This window comes from Tamandua tetradactyla, chromosome 2 (genome assembly GCF_023851605.1).
Source record: "Tamandua tetradactyla isolate mTamTet1 chromosome 2, mTamTet1.pri, whole genome shotgun sequence".
Lineage (NCBI taxonomy): Eukaryota > Metazoa > Chordata > Mammalia > Pilosa > Myrmecophagidae > Tamandua > Tamandua tetradactyla.
Window position 1 is genome coordinate 153,999,512 of NC_135328.1, and position 25,199 is coordinate 154,024,710.

The following is a 25,199-nucleotide window of genomic DNA, read 5'->3' on the forward strand; positions in this document are numbered from 1 at the left end:
AGACACGGTGGGCGTGGCCTGGAGGGTGTGCTCACAATGAAGGCTGCCAGCGGAATTGTCTCCACTGACTTTGCGGGGAGGGGCCAACCGTTATCTCAACCCACCTCTAAGGGGGCTAGCCCAATAGCTGTCTCCTCCTACCCCCCCGGGTGGTGTGGGGCACTGCCTCTTCCTCCTACTCCGGGGTGCCCCCACCCCACCCCTCAGGGTGCGTGCGCAGCTTCCATAATGGTGGTTCTTCCTTTCCCACTAGGGTTTCAGTAACTCCACAGACCTGAGCCCATCCCCACCTCTCACCCTGGCCCCTCCTCTGCCACCGACTCCCCCACCAGGCGGGGACCCCAGATCCTGGTCCTTGGAGGCAGACGAGGAGCAGAGGAAGGGGAAGGCTCAGCCCCTCACAGTCCTTTTTCTGAGACTGCAGTCCATTCCCAGCCCCACCCCACCATCCACCAGACACACCCTCCCTGTCTGAGACCCCTCCCTTGAGGGTCCGCACCAACTCGAATCCCGGGAGTGTTATCTCCACCCCTCCCGGCTGGATCCAGTCCCGGTCGCTTCATCTTCCCAGAGCCCCACCGCACCCCTTTTCCCCCCAGAGCAGCCTCGAGGCCTAACTAGACTTCTCCCTCAAATTCCTCTCCAGGACTCCACCAGGAATTTCCAGAAGTTGACATGGGACCTTCAGATCTCCTGTGAGTCTGTCTGCACCTCACCCCCGACCACTCACACACAACAGCCCCTCACCGGCCTCTCCATCCTTCACGGCAGCTGATCTCCTCTTTTTATGTTTCAAATTTTTATTTATACAATAACATACAAGCATATACATTCCTAACATGCAACCGTTCCATACATGGTGTATAAACAATGGCTCACAATATCTTCACATAGTTGTATATTCATCCCCATGCTCGTGTGCGTCACTCCAGAAGTAAAAAGAAAAAAATCTCATACATACCATACCCCTTACACCTCCTTCTCATTGGCCACTACTATTTCCATCTATCTAATGTATATATTTTTAAACTTTTAACTTTTGTTCTCCCTATTATTTATTTTTACACATATATTTTACTCATCTGTCCATACCGTTGATAATAGGAGCCTCAGACACAAGGTTTTCACAATCAGGTGGCCACATTGTGAAAGCTATATCATTATACAACTATCTTCAAGGAGCATGGCTACTGGGCAGTGCAATGGTGGCTCAGTGGCAGAATTCTCACCTCCAACACCAGAGACCCAGCTTCAATTCCTTGTGCCTGCCTGTTCTATTTGCTAGCTGCTAGAATGCAATATACCAGAAACAGAAAGGCTTTTAAAAGGGGAATTTAATAAGTTGCTAGTTTACAGTTCTAAGGCCAAGAAAATGTCCCAATTAAAGCAAGTCTATAGAAATGTCCAATCTAAGGCTACCAGGGAAAGATACCTTGGTTCAAGAAGGCTGATGAAGTTCAGGGTTTCTCTCTCAAGTAGAAGAGCACATGGTAGGCACATGGCAAACATTGTCAGAGTTTCTCTCTCATCTGGAAAGGCACATGGTGAACATGGTCAGGGTTCCTCTCTCATCTGGAAAGGAACATGTTGAGCATGGTGTCATCTGCTAGCTTCTCCTGGCTTCCTGTTTCGTAAAACTCCCCGGGAGGCATTTCCCTTCTTCATCTCCAAAGGTCGCTGGCTGGTGGACTCTGCTTCTCATGGCTATGTCATTCTACTCTGCTCTCTCTGAATCTCATTCTCCAAAATGTTTCCTCTTTTATAGAACTTCAGAAACTAATCAAGACTCACCCAAATGGGTGGAGACACACCTCTACCTAATCCAGCTTTACAACCACTTATGATTAAATCATATTTCCAGGGAGATGATATAATTACATTTCAAATACTGAATAGGGATTAGAAGAAACAGCTGCCTTTACAAAATGGGAGTAGGATTAAAACATGGCTTTTCTAGGGTACATCATTTCAAACCAGCACATTGCCCATGTTAAAAAAAAAAAAAGGCTACTGGAACAGAGGTCTACTGTTTCAGGTACTACCCCATTGCCTCTCTAACACACCTTAACTAAAATGGGGATATCTATACAATGTGTAAGAATAATCTCCACAATAGAGTCTCGACTCTGAAATCTCTCAGCCACTGAGATTTTATTTTCTCTCATTTCTCTCTTCCCCATTTTGGTCGAGAAGGTTTTCTCAATCTCTTGATGCTGAGTCTCAGCTCATTCTAGTATTTGTATCCCACATTGCCAGGGAGGTTTACATTCTGGGAGTAGCTGCTCTCCTTTTAGCCCTCATCAAGCAATTCCACAACGGCTGCTGGGATTAGATGATGTCAGCATTTTAATGAAAAGACTGTGCAAAAATGTAATGAAAAAAGTGGCATTATTTTACATTTTTGGAAATGTCTTTATTGCCTGACAATAGAAAACAGTTAAATTCTCATGTCTGCTTCAGCATTACATCAGTTGCATATGTTACTTTGTTTGAAGGACCTGGAGAAAACCTGGCCTCACAAACATATAGTTGGAAAGGATAGAGGCAATGTGGAATTGGTGAACTTTTTATAATCCAATCCATTGAAATCTATTTGTTGACCCTGTAGTTTGAATGGATATTTAACTCACACATCTAGTTTTGTAACACTAGACATTTGAAAAATATTAGTTAACAAGTTAAATCATGCTTCTTCATGCAATTTTGCTTTCAAAAATCAGGAGAGTTTCCTATCTCATATGTGGATGTTGTAGTAATGTGTATCCTCCAATTATCTGACATATTTCTATCAGTTACAAGTTTTCTGAAAACTGATTTAGCAATGGGTGAACGACAAACGTTACCCAGATGTACAAACTGCATCAGCTTGCATCCCTGTGCTACCATCTTCTCAAGCATAATGAGAGGCCCTGAGTGAGCATGCCATTTCCTGGGGAAGATTTGGGGAGAACATGAAAGAAAATCTTCTAGTCCATCTTAGTTTTTCAAAGAGCTAGTTTGGGTAAAAACAAACGAAAATTATTTTAGGAAAATGTGGAATGCCTTTTTTTTTAATTAAAAGCATCATCAATGCAAAAAAATGTTTTTAATGCATCTTCTAATACTTATGAACTATATTAGTAGAAATAATCCAAGACCAGTGTATTTCTGCTTCCTGCTCACCACACTCCAATTTATATGGCCTGAAATACTTAATAACTACTTAATAAGCAATTAATTGTTAAAATCCTTTAAAAAAAAGACTGCAGGGAATAGAAACAAATAGGCATTGATTTTATACCTAAAACCTTAACTGTAATAGATAGAGTCATATGAAGAAAACAAACAATTCAAGAAAGAGTGCATCGGGAATAGGGAATGTGATAGAATCATAAAATCAATGAAATAATGCTATGTTGCTGGGTGAAGGGAATGTGTTCTCTTTCTCTCTAAGCCAAATTCTGCAAATAAACTGACAACAATCTCCTCTACAAGAGTCATGACCTCTAGAGGTGAAAGTCTCCCTGGTGGTGTGAGGCAGAACTCCCAGGAATGAGCCTGGCCCTGGCATTGTTGGATTGATTGACCAAAAAGGGGAAAAGAAATAAAACAACATAATGTTTCACTGGTTGGGAGATTTCAAATAGAGTTGAGAGGTCCTTCTGGGTACTCTTATGCACATGTTATTGGACAAAGGCCGTGGATTCTTTTGTCCGATGTGCTCAATAGCCAATTCCTGAGACACTGAGGTTTCAAAGAGAGAAAGTGTTTATTACTTAGTGGTCTGTGTGATAGGAGAGCAGATGGCCTATGGGCCCAAAATCTGTTTCCCTGAGCTTCAGTAACCTGGACAGTTTTATTAGGGAAAAGATAGGGTTTAGGATAATAAGCACCATGGCCCCAGATGCAATTAGAGGTGAAGGAATTACTGAGCATGCACAGACTGATCACATGCTTAGTCAAAGAACATATGTAAGAAGATGGCAGAGTGAGGTCTAGGGGGCTTGTAGGTTCAAGTCTAAGCTACTGCACATGTCAGGTGGGTGCATTTTGGTTAGATCCACTCTCAGTTCTCAAGCGGGCCCCACTTGCCCCAAGTTCTGTGGCCACTTGCCTTGGCCTCCCTCACACAGCATTGGGCTCCTCCTGGGGCCTGTGTCCTGTGTCTGAATCTCCCTCACTGGTGGGGATACGGCCAGAGCAGGTTAAGGCTCACCTGGCTGGGGGTGGCCTCACCCTAATTGGGTGCTCCATGATCCCATTTATAAATGGGTTCCCACCCAGGGGACAGTTCAGGACTTGGACTGGGTGAGAGGGGGCTCATGGTTCAATCACTGCAGGTGGGAAGTATAGTGCAGCCGGATTTTGTCTTGCATGATGGGGGCAGGAGCGGGGGCAGGAGAGGTGTGTGTGGACTGGAAGGGAGAAGAGAGCCAACTTGGAAGCACTTTTCCAGGAGGCACACCCCCCTACTGCCCTGGCCAAGGTGCTGATGGACAATCTCGGGCTATACCTGAACTTTGGGACTCCATCGTTTTGTTGTCTTTTCAGAATCCCATTTCTGATTTGAGGTTTGGCTGATAGTGGTGAACCAGCCAAGGCGCTGATGGACAATCTCGGGCTATACCTGAACTTTGGGACTCCATCGTTTTGTTGTCTTTTCAGAATCCCATTTCTGATTTGAGGTTTGGCTGGTAGTGGTGAACTAGCAGGTGCTGTACATTCTCTTCCTGGCAGGTGAGCTGATGGCCAGGGGCTTTCCCACCTGCTCCTGTGGTTTCCTTTGCTTTGCCTTTGTGTTTAATTTCCTCCCCACCGGTCAGAAGTAGGTGGAAGGAATCAGTGAGCATTCTGAGGTGGCTCTGTGGGGTTTGGGGAAGGGAACAGCCACTCTCAGGGACCCTCACTGGGCTGGTGTGTGTGTGTAAGTACAGCTGTGCAGGTCAGCTCTTTCTCAGAGCTGGGAAGTGAGGCTGAGGGCTGTGCACTTGCGCAGTTCTAGGACTGCTGTAAGTGCAGTTCCCAGAGTTAGATGATGTGATTGGGGGCCCGTGCACATGTGTGGGCCTGGGAGTGCTGTAAATGGATGCACTGAGCGCCAGGAGGGCAGGGTGAGGCTGTGGTCAGTGTGGGCAGGGTGGGGTGGTAGCCTAGGTATGGAGGTTAGTGCTCGCAACATTTATGCACTGGCAACAGCCTGCAGGGAACAGGGAGAGGGAGGTAATGCTCAGGAGGGGTGCAGGAGAGGCGGGTTGGGCTGCACTTGGGGTGAGGGTGGGGGGCAGTTATGTGCAGTGGGGGCTGGTAGGGTGGGAACACCTGGAGCATGGGAAATGGGAGTGGGTGGTGAGGTTTAGTTGCGTGGGGTGTGGGATGAGTCGGTCACGGGGCTGCACTGGTGAGGGTAGCATGCCCAAGGAATGCAGCCTGGCTTACTTCCTAGCCCCGGGCTCCCATCCATGCACTCCTGCAGGCTCTGTGCCTCTGCACCAGGGTCCAGCCTTCTGCCTCTCAGTTCCTCGGCCTCTGCAACCAGGGCTGCCACATGTGGTGCAGAAGGCTCTCCCAGGTCAGCTGCACTTCCAAATCGCCACCTCAGTCAGCCTCCAATCCCTTCTCTAACTTTCCGACGGAGCAGGGCTAATCTCGAGCTACTCTAGTCGGCCATCTTCCTGGAAGTCTCTCTGATTCTTTTATAGGTAATAGTTGGAAGTCAAGGGATATCAATATAAACTGACAAGTCAAAAAGTAAAATGGGACCTAAAAGCAACAGAATATGTAGAAGTACAAAAGTAACTTCTTGACCACAAGTAACATAGTTTCCTAACCAAAAGAAAATTTTAAAGCAAAAGAGCAAAGAAAGCACACAATGTGGGGAAACACAGCAAATTATTATGTACATAGTAATTCCAAATAAAATGATATGACAGAATAAATAAATGTGAATGTACTTAACTCATTCATGAAATGAAAATATTTCCAATTTAACTACCAAAGCAAGACCAAATATATTTTGCATGCAAGAGAAAGGCTAAAAATAAGTGGTTGAGAAAATGGAAACAAAAGGAAAACAAGAAATAATGGTAATATTTACTTTGGAAACTCTGGTAGATGTCGTTTAACTTATTTTCTGTGCAAAACCATTATATTCACAAACACATTTCCAGCATAGTAAAAGCATGTTACTTTTAGTAACATAGTAAAACAAGGTTACTTTTGGGTAAGTAACCCTACACAGAAAGTGATATGGGAAAGCTCACATAGAGGATGAAAATATGGACTTGAGTCCCTGCTGTGCCAATTGGTATCTCTAAGACTGACTAAATTGCTAAAATTTCTTAGAGACCCAGTTTCCTTCTCTGTATAAGTTGGGTGTGATACCTCTCACAGTCAAGTTTGTATTTTTGAGTAGAGTACTGTTTAGATGTAGGAAACTCACTATGCTAGCAGACAAAAATCTATGAATTTGAAGAAATATGTAAATTGATAACTTTATTTTCATATTAGTTATTTACTTCTAGATCTTGCACATGATAAAACACAATGGACATTTGTTATCTTGATTCCTGTCATAAAGTATTACCAGTGTCAAGATTATGGGCTAAGGATTTTTCTGCAAAGCTTGCCTAGAAGATTTTGTTCTTTCAGTTTGGGGTGCCAAAGGTTCCTGGGAAGAGGAAGAGAAAGAGGCAGGGGGTGAGTTCATGATCATAAGAAGACCTAAGGTGCTGTTGAAGCATAATTTTCTGAAAGTTAAAAATATGGCTCTCAAACAAATATAAAATGAATGCATGCCAAAGATTTTATTCAGCTCAGCAATTCATGGACAGAACCAGTAAGAAGATGAGTCTGATTCAAAGGAGAATTCAAAGAAAAGAGATTTATATAGTCAGTAAAACACTGCTGATGTGAATTTGCTAATTGATGTAAAACTGGTTAATGTTTTACAGAGCAATACAATTGTAACCTTTGGAATTTGTTTTCTATTTCACAGAAATCTACAACTTAAGGTGCTTCCCAGTGTCTGTACACTAATCAAATGATAATGTAAAATAAAAATACATTCTTCTAGATAATTTAATCTCCTGTGAAACAAGGAAATGACATGTCACCTACCATTTTTATCTTACGTGTCATTTGGGATCTCTGGGAAGCAGGCACTGAGTACAAGTTGGTTATTGGGGAGTAAGGTTGTGAAAGACATAAGGATAGAAAGCAGAACCAAGCAGGGAAAGTTTCCAGATTGTAATGCAAAATGACACGTATGAAAGGAAAGAGGGAAGAAAATGCATTGAGCAGGGAAAGGCTTAGACTAAGATGTAAATCTGACCAACTGTGGGCAACCTAAGAGAGCTCCAAGGCCAAGATTATACATTAAGAGCCAGTCTCCTTGCTCTTGTGAAGACTATTTCTGTAGTGGAGAAGCTAAGCCTACCTACAGTTATGCCTAAGAGTTACTTCCAGAAAACCTCTTTTGTTGCTCAGATGTGGCCTCTCTCTCTCTAAGTCCAACTCTGCAAGTAAAATCATTATCCTCCCCACTATTTGGCACATGATACCCAGGTGTGAACATCTCCCGGTGACATGGGACATGACTCCCAGGGATAAGCTTGGCCCTACTCCGTGGGATTGACTATGCCATCCTGACCAAAAGTGGGGAACGAAATGTAACAAAATAAGGTATCAGTGGCTGAGAGAGTTCCCATAGAGTCAAGAGGCTATTCTGGAGACTACTCTTATGCTAGCTTCAGCTAGATATTGCTAATTGCCAGAGTTTGCCAAACCTCAACCAAAACCATTCCTGCTAACCCTAAAGAACACCTAGAGCTCTATCTGAGATTTTTTCAAAAGGCTCACACACTGAGATTACTCTCCAGAAACCTACAACCTCCATATGGGTCCTTAGAACAGATAAGTCCTGAAATCCAGAAGGGCCAGCCACTCCAAAAACATCAACCAGCTCCATCCCCCTATCCTGTAGTGTAAACACCCCTTTCCAATATGAAAAAGTTAGAATGGGCATAGCCCAAATACCCCTAAAGATTGGGAGAAGGATCAAAGAAGAAGGAGGGCTTAAAACAGAGAAGATAGGATTTCACAAATGGGTAGACTGCTGAATTATTATACTGATATTTCTTTCAGTCTCCAGTGTCTTGGAGCAGTAGAAGGAAAAGCCTAAGATTATGGAAGTGTAACCCATATTAAACTCTGAAATCTGTTCTATAACTACTTATTACAATGTACTTTGTAATTTATTGCTTTTTGTATTTATGTTATATTTCACAATAAAAGAAATTAAAAAAAGAAAAGAGAAAGTCAGTCTTGCATTGGGCAAAAACTCATCATGCTGTTAATGACTGGAGACTTCCCAGGAAGACCGTGGTTCAGATTGAAAGCTGGGGTGGATCCTGTAGACATTGCAGCCGTAGGCTGCCAGCTAACTGCACTCTTTACAATTCAATAGCAAATTCTTTCTTGAAGGGAGATCCAAGTAGCACACCTCCAAAACTGCCACAATGTGTCTCTTGTACCACATGGCTCCACTTGTACATATGTGATTGAGAAGCAGCTTCTCCAGGGCTTCTGTGGGATCTTCACTCAAGGGGGTACTTGAAAGAGGGAAGCTGTGGAATGAACTATGGCCCCTGTTACTGCTACTGGTTCCAGGGCCACAACTTACAATCATCTCCCTCCACCACTATCCCCTCTAAATTTTCCTTGTCTTCAGCTCTCACTTCTGCTGGTCTTGGTGGCTCCCTTGAAGATGAGAACCAAACCCTTATTTCTGAGGGGACTGGTAACCATAATTCCTGTCACCATTGCTGTATTTGACCACTTACAGTCATAGTTGGGAGTGGAGTATCAAGAGTTGCCCAAGTGGGTCACTTAAGTGATTCCTGACCCTTGTGTAAAGAGTGCTCCACCACCTCCTGTTGAGCAGACTCACTTATTTCTGTCAAGATGATGACTCATTTTGTCATCTGCTGGTCTCCAAACACAAGAAACAAAATGTGTCCAGGTAACAGCCATATCTTTTCATTCAAGGGAACTTTGTTGTGTCCCTTGGAAAGAGTATGCCCCCTTTGGTACTTTTAACCCTGCAGAGCACAGAGTAGAAGGGACTGGAGGACAAAATCCCCCCACGGATCATGGAGAATGATGGTGAGTGAGCCACTACCAATTCTACTCTTTGGTTCTTGGGTGCTTGTCTTCCTCCTATTGGAGACAGTGCCGTTTAGAGGTCTCTGATTCAGCCCCCATATGTATATCCTGGAATATGGCACCTCATCCTTGAAGAGTATTATTATTGAGCTGGCACTACAGCTATGCCTTTTTCAGGCCTTCCAATCCTCTGCTATGCTTTTGGATGGTGTGGTATAGTGAAGTGGGTCTCCTGATTGGATGCACTTCATTAAGCACTTCATTAAGACCCCAAGTGTGATGCTAGCTGAGACTCTGTGAGCAGGAAGGGCAGTCCTTGTTGGAATAAGTTTTTATTACTGTATCAACAAATTGTTGGCTTTTCTAGGATGGAAGAGGACCAATATTGTAAACTTGCCACTAAGAAGCTGGTTGGTTTCCTCAAGGAATAGTGCCACACTGGGGCTCAGGGATGGTTTCTATTGCCTGTATTTAGAGGCAGCAGATGGAGATAAGTAGGAGTCCATAATGTTAGGTCCATGTGTGATGTCCATCTCTGCCACTATGGCCACTCCACATTTATCTCCATCTTGCCATTCCTGGGGTGGTTGATGATAAAGGTTGGCTAATGTCAACAAGCTCAATCATTTTGTTGATTTAGCTGATCAGTGCTTCCTTCTGGTGAGCATGACATGCAGTTCAAAGAAGTTCCACACTCTGAGACCATTTCCATATATACATCCACATGCCTCTATCACAGACCTTTTGGTCTCCAATCTTCCTGGTCCCTAACACAACCAGCCAAGTCATTCACCACTGCCCATGAATCCATATATATTTCCATCCTGGGCCACTTTTCCTTGCAAAGTGCATAGCAAGGTGCACTGCTCAAAGTTCTGTCACTGGGACTGTAAAGAACCCTGCTCTAATCTCTTCTAAGCATAGGCCCTTTTATTAGCACTAGTTGCAATCAGGCACCAGAAAGCAAAAACACCTGCTCTCACTAGATTTTTCATGGCAGGGAATTTTGATCTCTAAATCAAGAAAGTGTTATTGCTATGTATTGGAATAGAGGAAAAGCTACGTATGTCAGCTTCTTTTCCTTGTAGTATAAGCAGGGACTTTTATTATAGCTAAAGTTGGTTTTAGAAATGATTGCCAAAGCCCTCTCATTTACGTGGGAGGGAACCAAAGCCCAGAAATATTACATAACTTTCCTCGAGTGATAATATCAGCAACTGTTATTATTGAACACTTATAGGCTGGCCCATTAGATATCTAATATAATATTATTGTCCCAGCAGCTTACTATCTGATGAGGTGGTTTATTAGCCCCATTTTATGGATGAGGAAACAGAGGCATGGAAATCATATGCAGTTTGCCTGAGTGGTGGCTTCAGCATGTGGATGGGTCTGACTCCAAAGCCCACATGTGCTTTTTTAGCCACAGTGCTGCTCTGAGCCATTCTACAACCAGGTCGTTGCTCTTTGCAGCCCTTGTGCCCCCACCTCTTTCAGTAGCTGCAGCTAGAGTTGAGGGAATTTATTTGTAATTTACTAAATAGATCCTTCGGGGGCCTGAGAGCAAATACCTGAAAATGGCTACTACCTTCCTGTTGGTTGGGTCAGTTCCATAAAGTGGCAGAAAAGCTTGGCAAATATCTCCAATATTAAAGCAGTGCAAGAATGATTAAGGAAAATGTTTTGCCATGCCAATTTTCTGGATTTGTTTGGGACCAAATCACTGGACTAGATAATGCATAACATTAAAAAAAAATAGAATTAGGTTTTAGAGAAAGTTTTGAAACTTATCATAAAACTTGAATTCAAACATTGTTTTACATAAACTGAGTCTAAGAGAGAAGAAATTTTGTTGTTCCTTAATAGGCTAGATCTATGGCATTAATGCTTATAGAAATTTCTTTGTTGGGCTCATTTATCAAGGGGAAAAAATCCTAAACAACTTAAGCAGGTCTTAAACAAACATTGTTAGTATTCAACCTACACACAAACATTTCAATTCAACAGCTGTCTCAGTACCTTCTGGGAGAAAGGCCTCTCTGTTAACTGACAAATGGAGATCCCAGTTGAACGCCATTTCTATCTAATTTATCACTGAATCTCTGGCATCTACCACTATGCCTGGTGCATAGTATATATTCCGTAAGTGGTAACATTTAGTGTTGTCCACTGCTTCCTCTTCTGTCCACTCCCCCCTCCCCCATCAAATATCCCAGAGTCCAAAAGAAGAGGAACACTGCTCAAAATGGTCTCTTAGTATTTTACCATAGCTTTGTTTGGGCTTAACACTGCTAATAACTGCCAATCCTGATGCAATAAAGAAGTAGGCCCACAGAAAAAAGAACCACCTGCCAGACAGATGGAGAAACTGTGCTTCCTCCTTTTCTAGTGATTATCATTTCACCTTCTCATAAAGTATGAGAGGGAGAAAGAGGGAAGATTTGCAGGACCTTCAAAAAGGAGTGTACTAACTATTGGCTGTTCAGAACTGTGTGGTCAGAATAGAAGGCCCTGGGAGAATAACTCTGAAAACAGAGAAAGGGGAAGGGAAATTAACTTCTGGCCTGCCTCCAGTTCATTTAAATATTGATCAGAGCTCAGCAGAGCAGGATGAGAGAAACATTGGCAGGAGGCCATGCTGCAGCTAATTAGAGAACCTCAGGTGTCCTTATAATGGTGCTGTTTTAGATTGTGGCTAGGGGATGGGTGCTCCACATAAATAGAAGGCCATTTCAGGACTCCCCAGCTGCAGTCAGCAAGCTCTCTGTGTGTTTTGGCGTCCACAAGTTTTCAGGCTGCAGCTGGAAGAGAGCCTGCAGCAGCTCCTTTCTGTTCTTTCATTGTTCACAGGACAGCCATTCATAGGATTCATGGAGCACTCTGTTCTGTGGCCAAATGCCATGGAAAAGGTGTCCTCAGAGCTCATCCTTGGAGCCCATGCTGGAGCCTACCTCAGGGCTCCATGCTTTAGGCTGCCCTCACAAACCACCTGGTAGGGTCCCACCCTTAACCCAGGCTTGAGTCAGATGTTAACTGATAATCATGTTTTGGGAACTCTCAGCAAGGAGAGGAAATATATGCAACTTTAAAACAATTTGGGAATTGGCTGAGGACAGAGGAAGATAAATAAAAAGGGTCTTTAAAAGAGCGGGCTATATTTTGGGTGTGACAGATATTCAATAACACTCGAATCTAGGGATCTTATTTTTTCTATTTTTTTTAGAAGATTTATTGGTAAACAATTTCTTGATTATATATTTTTAAACTTTTTTTTGTATAGTATAACATATATACAAAGCAAATAAATAAAAAAGCAATAGTTTTCAAAGCACTCTTCAACAGGTAGTTACAGGACAGATCCCAGAGTTTGTCATGGGCTACCATACCATCCTCTCACATTTTTCCTTCTAGCTGCTCCCGAATATAGGAGGTTAGAAGGCTTAAATATTTTTTAATCATCACAATTGACTTTTCTCTTTCTTTTTTTTGTGAAAAATAACATATACACAAAAAGGCAATAAATTTCAAAGCACGACACCACAATTAGTTGTAGAACATATTTCAGAGTTTGACATGTGTTACAATTCTACAATTTTAGGTTTTTACTTCTAGCTGCTCTAAGATACTGGAGACTAAAAGATATATTAATTTAATGATTCAATGTTCATATTCATTTGCTAATCCTATCTTCTCTGTATAACTCCCCCATCACCTTTGATCTTTCCATCCCTCTCTTTAGGGGTGTTTGGGCTATGACCATTCTAACTTTTTCAAGTTGAAAGGAGCTGTCAATAATATGGGGTAGGGAGATAAAACTAGCTGATGTTCTAGAGTGATTGGGCCCTCTAGGTTTCAGGACTTATCTGGTCCAGGGACCCATCTGGAGGTTGTAGGTTTCTGGAAAGTTACACTAGTGCATGGAACCCTTGTGGAATCTTATATATTGCCCTAGATGTTCTTTAGGATTGGCTGGAATGGTCCTGGTTAGGGTTTGGTAGGTTATGATAGGTAGTAAGGTCTAACTGAAGCTTGCATAAGAGCAACCTCCAGAGTATCCTCTTGACTCTATTTGTGCTCTCTCTGCTGCTAATACTTTATTAGTTGCACTTCCATCCCCCCTTTTGGCCAGGAAGGAATTGTTGATCCCAAAGTGCCAGGGCCAGCTTCATCCCTGGGAGTCATCTCCCACATTGCCAGGGAGACTTTCACCCATGGATGTCATGTCCAATTTAGGTGGGAGGGCAATGATTTCACTTGCAGAGTTGGGCTTAGAGAGACTGAGGCCACATCTGAGCAACAAAAGAGGTCCTCCAGAAGTAACTCTAAGGCATGCCAATAGGTAAGCTAAGCTTCTCCGTTACATACATAAGCTTCACAAGAATAAGCCTCCTGATCGAGGGCCTACTGATTTGGGTGTCCCTAAAGTTGGACACAGTACCAGGGGATTCTCTGATGGTAAGGTTGCCAATACTTTTTGATTATCTGTTTAATATACTCCATGATGTATCCAGGTATTACATTAATCTATACAGGATTAAATGACCACTTTCTTATTCTGGACTCCCTGTGTTTCAATTGTTCAAATGAGCTATACAGAGAGGTTGAGTTAGAGTATGCACTCCAGAAAATTTCAGTTCCAGACCAAATAAACTTTTCTTCCTATGGTCTCAGAGAGTATGTGTGGTTCTAAAATATAGACAATGTTTTCCCTACCCCTGTCTTCTGAATTATTTTAACCCCAACCTGATCAGCTTCATTCTTATCTCTAAATATCAGGTTATATATATATATATAAATTATACACACACACACACACACACACACACACACATATATTTATATAAAACAGCTTCTCAAAATCCAGAAATAATAATTACCACTGTGGACTTAATGTGTCTACTATAAAAGCTTACAATCTAGGCCCTTGTTTTCTTACAAGCACTTTCTAAAAGAGACAATACTATTGTTGCTCTTTTGTTTCTGGCTTGTTTTGCCTCACCAAATGTCCCACATGTTCATTCATATCATTGCATGCCCCACAACTTTGTTTCTTTTTGTAGCAGCAAAACCTTCATTCATAAGTATACATCATCATTCACCAACCTATTTCTTAGTCATTGCATCCTTCAGCCACCTGCATTCATCAGGCATCATGTATAAGGCCCAAAGTCCACAGTCCATCAACATTCTCAATTTTAGATAATTACATTGTTCCCAAGAGAAAGAAAACCAATAAACATACCCTTATGGATAGGAAATCTGTATCTCCTCTTAACTCTTGTCCCCCGCCCCCATTATTTACCTCTGTGAAGTGCTGTGGTAGTGCTGATCTTTTCCTTTTGAACATAGCCCGTAGCATGCAATAGCAGTTTTTCCCCTGTACCCTGGTCTTAAACACTCTTTGTACAAGAATCATAACTTTGAAGTAATTCTTGAAAGAACTAATTTATATTTCTAGTGTTAATCAATGGGACACATAGGTCTATACAACTCCTTTCAATCTTGTTCATCTTCAATATGGTAATATTACTTATAGACCCAATAAAAAACCACCTTCACTTCTACCTATTCCCTTACACTGGAGTTCAACCTCACCAGCTAACCATTCACCCATCTCTAGCTTCTATGTATCTCTAAGTCCCCTATGGTCTGTATTAAAAACCTCTATTTCTTTATGATGATCACAAGAGTGGAATCATACAGCATTTATCCTATCCTATTTATGTCTGCCATTTCACTCAGCATTATGTCCTCAAGGCTCATCCATCTTGTCTTACTGATGCATAATATTCCGTCATATGTATATACCACATTTTGTTGATCCACTCGTCTGTTGATGGGCATTTGATTTGTTTCCATCTTTTGGTGATTGTGAATAATGCTGCTATGAACATTGATTTGCAAATGTCTGTTTTGTTATTGCTTTCAGCTCTTCTGGGTGTATACCAAGTAGTGCTATTGATGGGTCATAGGGCAACTCGATATTTAGTTTACTAAGGAACTGCCAAACAGTCTTCCATAGTGGCTGCACCATTATACATTCCCACCAGCAGTGCATAAGTGTCCCAGTTTCTCCACATCCTCTCCAACATTTATAGTTTCCTATTTAATAGCAGCCATTCTTTTAGGTATGAGGTGGTATCTCATTGTAGTCTTGATCTGCATTTCCCTTTTAGCCAATGGAAATGAGCATCTCTTCATCTCTTCATGGCTTTTGAGCCATCTGCATTTGATCTTCAGAAAAATACCTATTCATATCTTTAGCCCATTTTATAATTGGGTTGTTTGTTCTTTTGTTGTTGGGTTGTTTGATTTCTTGGTATATGCAGGATATCACACCTTTGTCCAATATGTGATTTCTAAGTATTTTCTCCCATTGAGTTGGCTGCCTCTTCACCTTTTTGACACTCTTTTGAGGTGCAGAGCATTTGATTTTGAGGAGTTCCCATTTGTCTGTTTTTTCCTTTGTTGCTTGTGCTTTGGGTGTAAAGTTTAGGAAGCTACCTACTATTACTAGGACTTGAAGATGTTTTATTCTAGAAGCTTTATGATGCTAGTTCTTATATTTAGGCGTTTGATCCACTTTGAGTTAATTTTCATGTAGGGTATAAGATAGGGGTCCTCTTTCATTCTTTTGGCTATTGATACTCAGTTCTTCCATGCCCAATTATTGAAAAGACTATTTTGTCCCAGTTCAGAGGATTTGGGGGCCTTGTTAAAAATCAGTTGACCATAGATTTGGTGGTCTATTTCTGCACTCTCGATTCGATTCCATTGGTTAATGCTTCTTTCTTTGTGCAGTACCATGCTGTTTTGACCATTGTGGCTTTATAATAAGATTTAAAGTCAGGGAGTATTAATCCTCCCACTTTGTTTTTCTTTTTTAGGATGCTTTTAAGTAGTCGGGGTCTCTTTCCCTGCCAGAGGAATTTGGTAACTACCTTTTCCAAGTCTTCAAAGGAGGTTGTTGGAATTTTGATTTGTATTGTGTTGAATCTGTAGATCAATTTGGGTAGTATTGACATCTTAACTATATTTAGCCTTCCTATCCATGAGCAGGGAATGTCTTTCCAGGTATTTAGATCTTCTTTGATGTCTTTTAGCAATGCTATGTAGTTTTCTGTGTACAAGTTCTTTACATCCCTAGTTGAGTTCACTCTTAAGTACTTGATTCTTTTATTTGCTATTTTGAACAGAGTTTTTTCCTTAACTGACTCCTCAGTTTTAGGTCATTGCTTGTGCATAGAAACATCCTGATTTTTGCATATTAATTTTATATCCTGCCACCTTGCTGAATTTGTTTATTAGTTCAAGTAACTTTGCTACACATTTCTCAGGATCTTCCAAGTGTAGTATCATATCATCTGCAAATAATGAGAGTTTTACTTCCTCCTTTCCAATTTGGATGCCTTTTATTTCTTTGTCCTGCCTGATTGCTCTAGCTAGAACTTCTGGCACAATGTTGAATAATAGTGGTGACAGTGGGAATCCTTGTCTCATTTCTGATCTTAGGGGGAAAGCTTTCAGTCTCTTTCCATTGAGTACGATACTGAGTATGATTTCACATATTCTCTTTATCATATTGAGGAGGGTTACCGTTGATTCCTGTCTTTTGGACTGTTTTTATCAGAAAAAGATGTTGAATTTTGTCAAATGGTTTTTCAGCATCAATTGAGATGATCATGTGATTTTTCCTTTTTGTAATGTGCTGTCTTTTTTATGTTAATGTTTTAATTAATTTTTTTTTTAAAAATAACAATACAAACATTCTTAACATGCGGTCATTCTGTCCTACATATATAATCAGTAATTCACAATATCATCACATAGTTGCATATTCATCATCATGATTATTTCTTAAAACATTTGCATCAATTCAGAAAAAGAAATAAAAGACAACAGAAAAAAATTCATACATACCATACCCCTTACCCTTCCTTTTCATTGAGCACTAGCATTTCAATCTAAATTTATTTTAACATGTGTTGCCCCTATTATTTATTTGTATTCCATATGTTTTACTTGCCTGTGGATAAGGTAGATAAAAGGAGCATCAGACACAAGGTTTTCACAATCACAAAGTCACATTGCAAAAGCAATATCATTATACAATCTTCTTCAAGAAACATGGCTACTGGAACACAGCTCTACATTTTCAGACAGTTCCCTCCAGCCTTTCTGTTTACACCTTAACTAAAAACGTGATATGTATTTAATGCATAAGAATAACCTCCAGGATAACCTCTTGACTCTGTTTGGAATCTCTCAGCCATTGACATTTTATTTTGTCTCATTTCACTCTTACCCCTTTTGGTCAAGAAGCTTTTCTCAATCCCTTGATGCTGAAACCTAGGTTATTCTAGGATTTCTGCCCCATGTTGCCAGGAAGGTCCACACCCCTGGGAGTCATGTCCCACATAGACAGGGGGGAGGGTGGTGAGTTTGCTTGCTGTGTTCACTGGAGAGAGGCCACATCTGAGCAACAAAGAGGTTCTCTTCGGGGTGACTCTTAAGCCTAATTTTAGGTAGGCTTGACCTATCCTTTGTGGGGTTAAGTTTCATATGAACAAAGTCCAAGATTGGGGGCTCATGTTAATGTGCTAAATTATATTAATTGATTTTTTGTGTTGAACCATCCTTGCATTCCTGATATAAACCCCTCTTGGTCACGGTATATAATTCTTTAATGTGTTGTTGGATTCGATTTGTTAACATTTTATTGATAATTTTTGTATCTATGTTCATTAGGGAGGCTGGTTTGTAGTTTTCTTTTCTTATAGCATCTTTACCCAGTTTGGGTATTAAAATGATAATAGCTTCATAAAATGAGTTAGGTAGAGTTCCTTTTTCCTCAATTTTGTGGAAAAGTTGACCAAGATTGGTGTTAGTTCTTTTTGGAATGTTTGATAAAATTCCCTGTGAAGCCACCTGGCCCTGGGCTTTTCTTTGATAGAATCTCTTTACTTGTGATTGGTTTGTTGAGATCTATTTCTTCCTGAGTCAGTGTACCTTGTTTTTATGTCTCCAGGAATTTGTCCATTTCATCTAAGTTGTCTAGTTTGTTGGCATATAGTTGTTCATAGTATACTGTTATGATGTCTTTTATTTCTTCAGGGTCTGTGGTAATGCACCCCTTCTCATTTCTTATTTTGCTTATTTTCATCCTCTCTCTCTCTCTCGCTCTCTCTCTTTTTGTCAGTCTTGCTGGTGGCCCATGAATCTTATTGATTTTCTCAAAGGACCAACTTTTGTTGATTCTTTCTATTGCTTTTTTGTTCTCCCATTCATTGATCTCTGCTTTCATCTTTGTTATTTCCCTTCTTATATTTGCTTTGGGGTTAGTTTGCTGTACTTTCTCAAGTTCCTCCAGGTGAGCAGTTAAGTCCTCGAGTTTTGCTCTTTCTTGTCTTTTAACTTATTCTTTTCTTAGTAATAAAAGAGAAATGGTTGTAATTAAGGAGACATTAGTTTTCTGTCCTTTAAGAAGTGGGCTTTTTGATCTCTCTCTATTCTGCCTTTATATAACCCACCCTTAACATTTAAGATGATGGTGTGGAGTAGATTAAGTACAGCACATGAAAGTGTGTTCCTGCACATTCACTTATAGCTAGCCATCTCCCCAAATCACATTTTTTATTCTTTTTGTTCAAAGAAGAATTGCATTATCTTGTCCTTGTTATGCTTACTTATGTTTTATTATGAGAAGCCAGAGTATCTTAAAAACAAATTTACACACTATCAGAACAAATAATGGGTTAATTCAGGTTTGAACTTTGTTTCATCGCTAGATGCAAACTTAGAAACATTGACAAACCGAGTAATATTGGCTTAATAGAATTAAAAAAAATCTTAAGACACTTTTAGGAAATACAAATTCCTTTTAAAAAAAATATATCAAAAGCAACTATAGCTTTGGTACAAATCCATACTTTGACTAGTGCATCTCCTAATATAACTTATGTTGATAGTTGATTAAACACCTTAAGTGCATGGAACTTTGTATAGCACATGAGATTTTGTTGGTTTGTCCAGGTGGTGCCCTGATGAATCCCAGTGTGATTTGATCAGTGAGTGGAAAAGTATTTGCAAAGTCCCCTTTGGGGAATGGTGAGAACAGGGGAAAACTCAACTTCCCCAAGTTGAATTCTTGATATTCTCACAAGCAGTGTGGACAATCAAAGCTATAGGCTGAGCCCCCAGTCTTGGGGGTTATTCATATGAAAGTTAACCCCACAGGTTATAGGTCAAGCCTACTTAAAATTAAGCCTAAGAGTCACCCCCAAGAGAACCTCTAAAAAACAGAGAAAGAAAAAAAAAAAGAAAAAGCAACTATACCAATTCAAAATACAAAATGGTGCATTTAGTTAATATATGTGACCATCCTCCACTAAATGCTGCTTTTAAAAGTCCTTCAAGGGTTAGAGCTCTGAAGCCATGAAAGTCAGCCCTACCCCATACAGGAATTGTTTAAAAAGTTGAAAAGGGGATCTGACTTCAACTAAAGATATGAATGAAGCTGATCTGGATAGGATTAAGGTAGATTAGAATACAGGATAAAGGATGATATTGTCCATATTTTAAAACTTCAACTTCTGTGTGAGACCAAAGGGAGAGATGTTTATTTGGTGTGAAATTTATATTTTGGTTGATGCATTAACTAATTTAACTTCTATAGTCAGTTTAGTTGAACACAGTAAATACATGGAATCTTGAATACGGTGTGAGATCTTGTTGGTTTGTCCAGGTTAGTGTGATACCCTGATATATCCCAGAGTAATTTGCGGAATGAATAAAGAAGTTTTTGCAAAGTCCCCTTGGGGGACTGGGGAAAAAGGAGGAAATATTCAACTTCCCCATTTGGAGAATTCCTGATATTCTTGCAAGCAGCAGGGACAACCAAATCAATAGGCTGAGCCCTCAATTATGGACTTAGAAACTTATTCCTGCAAAGCATAGGCTGAGCCTACTTACAATTATACCTAACAGTCATCACTGGAGAATGCTTTTGTTGCTTAGATGTGGCCGCTCTGCCTAAGCCAACTCAGCTGGTGAACTCACTGCCCTTCCCACTGTATGGGACATGACTCTCAGGGGTGTAAATCTCCCTAGCAAAATGGGGCAAAACTCCTGGGATAAGTCAGGACCCAGCATCATGGGATTGAGAAAGCCTTCTTGACCAAAAGGTGGATGAGAGAAATGAGACAAAATAAAGTTTCAGTGGCTGATAGATTTCAACAGAGTTGAGAGTTTATTATAAATGTTATTTGTATGCATTATATAGACATCCTTTTTAGCTTATAGCGTATTGGAGTGGCTGGAGCGAAGTACCTGAAATAGTTGAACTGTGTTCCAATAGTCTTGATTCTTGAAGATGATTGTATAATGACATAGCTTTTACAATGTGACTGTGTGATTGTGAAAACTTTGTATTTGATGCTCCTTTTATCCAGGGGACTGAAAGATGAGTAAATAAATAAATAAATAATAGGGGGGATAAGGGGTAAGATGAATTGGGGAGATTGAAATATTAGTGGTCAATGAGAGGGAGGGAGAAGGGGTATGGGAGATATGAGTTTTTTCCTTTTATTTCTTTTTCTGAAGTGATGCTAATATTCTAAAAATGATCATAGTGGTGAATACACAACTATGTGATGATATTGTGAGACATTGACTGTACACTATGTATGGACTGTATGTGTGTCAAGATTTGTCAATAAAATTTTTTTTTTTTAAAAGGCGATGGTGGTGGGGAAGTCCTGCAGTACTTTAGTTGCTATCTTTTCAAAGTCAAAAGGAATCTGAACTGTTGAATTATCCTATAAATGTGCACCTATCATTTGTTATGTATTCATTTACTCAATTCTTCAGTAAGCATTTATGTGTGAATTACAGGCAAGTTATGTCATTTCAGGCGGTCTCTTACTCTTTTGATTTTCTTTTTGTGTCCCACCATTATTGAGATATAATTTCCATACCATGTAATTCACCCATTTGAAGCATATAATTGAATAGTTTTTAGTATATTCACAGAGTTATTTATTTTTGTCCCTCAAATTACTTTTTGATTTTAAAGTTGTTTTCTCTAGCCACACTTGTTGACATCTCCATATTTTTGGAAGGGATATGTTAGATTTTTCACTTAACATTTTGAAATGCCTAATCAGCATCATTGACTATTAAAACTAAACCCTCTTAAATGCTATTTCAATTCTTTTTTTTTCCAATCCCTGAATTTAATTCTTCATATGGCTACAACAAACACATCAAAATCATGAAATTAACATCAACACATTATTCCTATCTAATTCAGTTTCCATTCAAGCCCTATCAATTGTCTCAGTAATGTACTTTGTAGCAAAATGATCTAATCTAGGATTGTATGTTACACTTCTGTCATGTCTATTTAGCCTCCTGGGGTTTGAAACAGTTTTTCAACCTTTCCCTGACTTTTATGTTCTTTCTGCTTTTGAAGAGTATGGGTCAATTATTTTGTAGAACATGTCACAATTTGTGTTTCTCTGATGTTTCTCATGATTTGATTCAGGAAATGCATTTTTGGAGGAATATCACAGAAGTGATGCTGTGTATTTTTTGTTGCATCCTATCAGATGACATACAACTTCCATATGTCCCATTACTTGATTAAGATGATGTCTATCAGATTTCCCCTCTGTAGAGTCATTTTTTCCCTTCACTAATTCCCAATAGTTTCAACATCCATTGATGTTTCTTTGAGGAATTATTATTATAATGGTTGTCAAATGGTTTCTAATTCCATCATTCCTTTAACATTTATTAATTAGCTGCAGGGAAGAACTTTTGTTTCTATCCATTTATTTAGGGGAAGAAAAGAAATATATCACTATGGGTTTCAGGACTCCTATTTTACTGAAAAGTTTACAATCTATTATTTAATTATTTATTTTGATTCACATATTGTCCAAGATTTAGCTGGTGGGAGACCGTCAAGCTGGCTTCTGTGTCCCTTTGACGTGTCTTCATCATTCTTTAAGCACATCTTGTATTTTCCCTGGCCCAGGCCTGGAATTAGTCATCTGTTCAAAGAGCCCTTGTTCTTTTTGATGGAGAATGGTAAAATTTAGAAACCAAGATCTAAGCACCTGATTATTCACTGCTCTTGGGGTATTGCTGATTCCATTTTTCTCAATAAGCAGGGTTAGGGAATATATATATAAATGTGTCACATACATACACATCTAAATTTATTTCTATATCCATTCATCCATCCATCATGTCTGTCTACCTATCTACCTACTGATAATCATCTTCATAATATCTGTCTAACATTTATCTATTATATCTCTCTACAGAATACACACATGCACTCACACACATATACGTATATACAAATGTGTGTGTGCATAAAACGAGTTCACACTAATACTTCCAATTCCAATCCGCTATCACAAGGTTCATTCATTTTTACCTTTTCATATTAGTAACTTCTTTTTCCAAGAGTGGGAAACCTGGCTTCCATTATTCCCTATAATATTTACCTATTTACCAATTCTGCCTGTGTGAAATCAAACTCCTGTTGTCATCATCACTCTGCCCCCACCATCTGTTGGTGCATAAATGCCTACCTTGCTCAAACTCAAGACTCAATTGCAGGCTCAATTATTCAAGAAGGAAGAAAGCAAAGAAGAAAAGACAATTTTATATAGTAACTAGGAACATACATTTGGAGGGTGCTTTATCCTTTAAAAATTGTTATATTTTTCATTTGCTTTTTTCACAGATGTAATTCTTCTTCCCTGCCCATGGAGTCCACTATCAATTCTGACTGAATATCTTTATACACAGCTAAGAATAAAACAAAGTATCAAGGAAAGGAATAAAATAAACTAAAATTTGTAGGAGGTCTGGGACCATGTCTGATTTTGTTCACTAATGCATCGCCACTGCCTAGCATAATGCCTGACACATAGCAGCGCTCAGATATTCGATGAAAAAGTGAATGAGTACTGCAGTGGATATTTCCCAGTGTTGTGGAAAATAAGGAAGGACATCAAAATTCTATAGAGGGGCTATTCAAAACCAGCAGGCTCTCCTTCCTCCCATGTCATTCTGGTACAATTGGGGTGTGGGTAGTTTGGCATCTATGTTTTCAAAAAGTTACCCCAGTGCTTGAGTCACTGAGAAGAAGGAAAAAATTAATATTATCTACTCTGAGCTGGACACTTCATATATTTTATCTCATTTAATCTTGCTGACAAACTGTTAGGTATATATACATACATTTATAGATGAGCAAACAAATTAAGGGAAGTAACTTACCTAAGGCCATGGCATACTTTGTTGGTGCTGGGATTCACCAGCGTATTTCATCCTTTGATGCCTCAGGATTCTAAGATGTGCAAATAAAAATTGGGCCCCTCCCCCTGCACCAGACAAAATTAAGAAAATCAAATAAAATACCCTCCATTCCCTTCAAAAAGCCCAGATATCTTTCCTTTTTTCCCTAAAAGCAGTTTTATTGAGATACATCATACAATCCATGCAAGTGTACACTCAATGGTTTTAGAACATTTTCATCACTTCAAAAAAGAAAAATCCCTTACCCCTTAGCAGTTACCTTTCAATCTCTCTATCCTTTAGCCCTAGATAACCACTAATCTGTTTCTATAGATTGATTTTTATTTGCATTTTTTAATAAACAGAATCATGCAATATGTAGTACTTTGTATCTCATTTCTTTCACTTAGCATTATACTTTTTTGTTTAATACTATTATTAGTTTTTAATTAGAGAAATTGTAGGTTTACAGAAATGTCTTATAAAGTATACAGCATTCTCATGTACCCCTGTATTTAGTTTGTTGAAGCTGCCAGAACGCAATATACTGGAAATGGAATGACTTTTAAAAAGGGAGTTTAATAGTCACAAGTTTACAGTTCAAAGGCCATGAAAATGTCTAAATTAAGGTACCAACAAGAGGTTGGTTACCTTCACTCAAGAATGTCTGATGTCATCTGGAATACCTGTGTCAGCTGGGTAGGCATGTGGCTGGCATCTGCTAGTTCTTGTTTCTGGTTCATTGTTTCCAGCTTCAGATGCCAGTGGTTTCCTCTGTAAGCACCTATGGGCCTTCACTTAGCTCTTCTGGAACAGAACTCTGGGTTCTGGCTTGCTCAGCATCTCCTGGGAATGCACATGGCAACATCTACTGGGCTCCAAGCATCTCTAGACACCTGTGTCTCTGTCAGCTCTGAAGCAACTGTTGTCAAAGCATCTGTATCTAAGGTTTCTTCAAAATGTTTCCCCTTTTTAAAGGACTCCAGTAAATTAATCAAGACCCACCTTGAATGGATAGAGTCATATCTCCATCTAACTAAAAGGTCACATGCACAATTGGGAGTGTTACATTTCCGTGGAGCTATCAAAAGGGTTTCCACCCTACAATACTGAATCAGGATTAAAGGGTATGGCTTTTCTGCGGTACACAACACTTTCAAACTGGCACACTGCCCTATGGTCTATGCTTTGCATTAATATGGTACTTTTGTTACAATTGATGAAAGAATATTAAAACAGTACTCTTAATTATAGTACATAGTTTACACTATGGGTATTTGTTTCCCATGTACCACCCTATTATTAACACCTGTTAGTGTTATACATTTGTTATAATCCATGAGAGAATATTCTTATACTTGTACTATTAATCCCAGCTCATCATCCACAGTGGGGTTCACAGTGCTATACAGTCCTATGTTTTACATTCTAACTTTCATTCTGGTAACACACATGACCCCAAACTTCCCTTTCAACCACATTCACATGCATAATTCAGCACTGTTAATTATACTCACAATAATGTGCTACTATTATCACCATTCATTTCCAAACCTTTACAGTCAAGAAATTCTGTACAAATTAAGCTTCTGCTCCCTGTTCTCTACCCCCAATCTATCCTCTGGTAACATATATCATAGATTCTAATGCTATAAATTTGTTTATTCTAATTAGTTCATATCAGTGAAATCATACAGTATTGCCTTTTTCTGTCTTCCTTATTTCACTCAGCATAATGTTCT

At 39.8% G+C, this 25,199-nt stretch overlaps 1 long non-coding RNA gene across 4 annotated transcripts; it reads left to right on the forward strand.

Moving 5' to 3' along the window:
• The first annotated feature begins 2 nt into the window (after positions 1 to 2).
• LOC143674094 (uncharacterized) lies at positions 3 to 23,016 on the forward strand. 4 transcript variants are annotated; one of them, XR_013170864.1, is made up of 4 exons: positions 3 to 208; positions 647 to 695; positions 4,645 to 4,716; positions 6,501 to 7,055. It is a non-coding gene; the product is annotated as an uncharacterized LOC143674094 (long non-coding RNA). The 4 variants fall into 4 exon arrangements; XR_013170862.1 differs by lacking the exon at positions 6,501 to 7,055 and adding an exon at positions 5,679 to 5,893; XR_013170861.1 differs by lacking the exons at positions 4,645 to 4,716; positions 6,501 to 7,055 and adding an exon at positions 22,901 to 23,016.
• Positions 23,017 to 25,199: the final 2,183 nt, after the last annotated feature.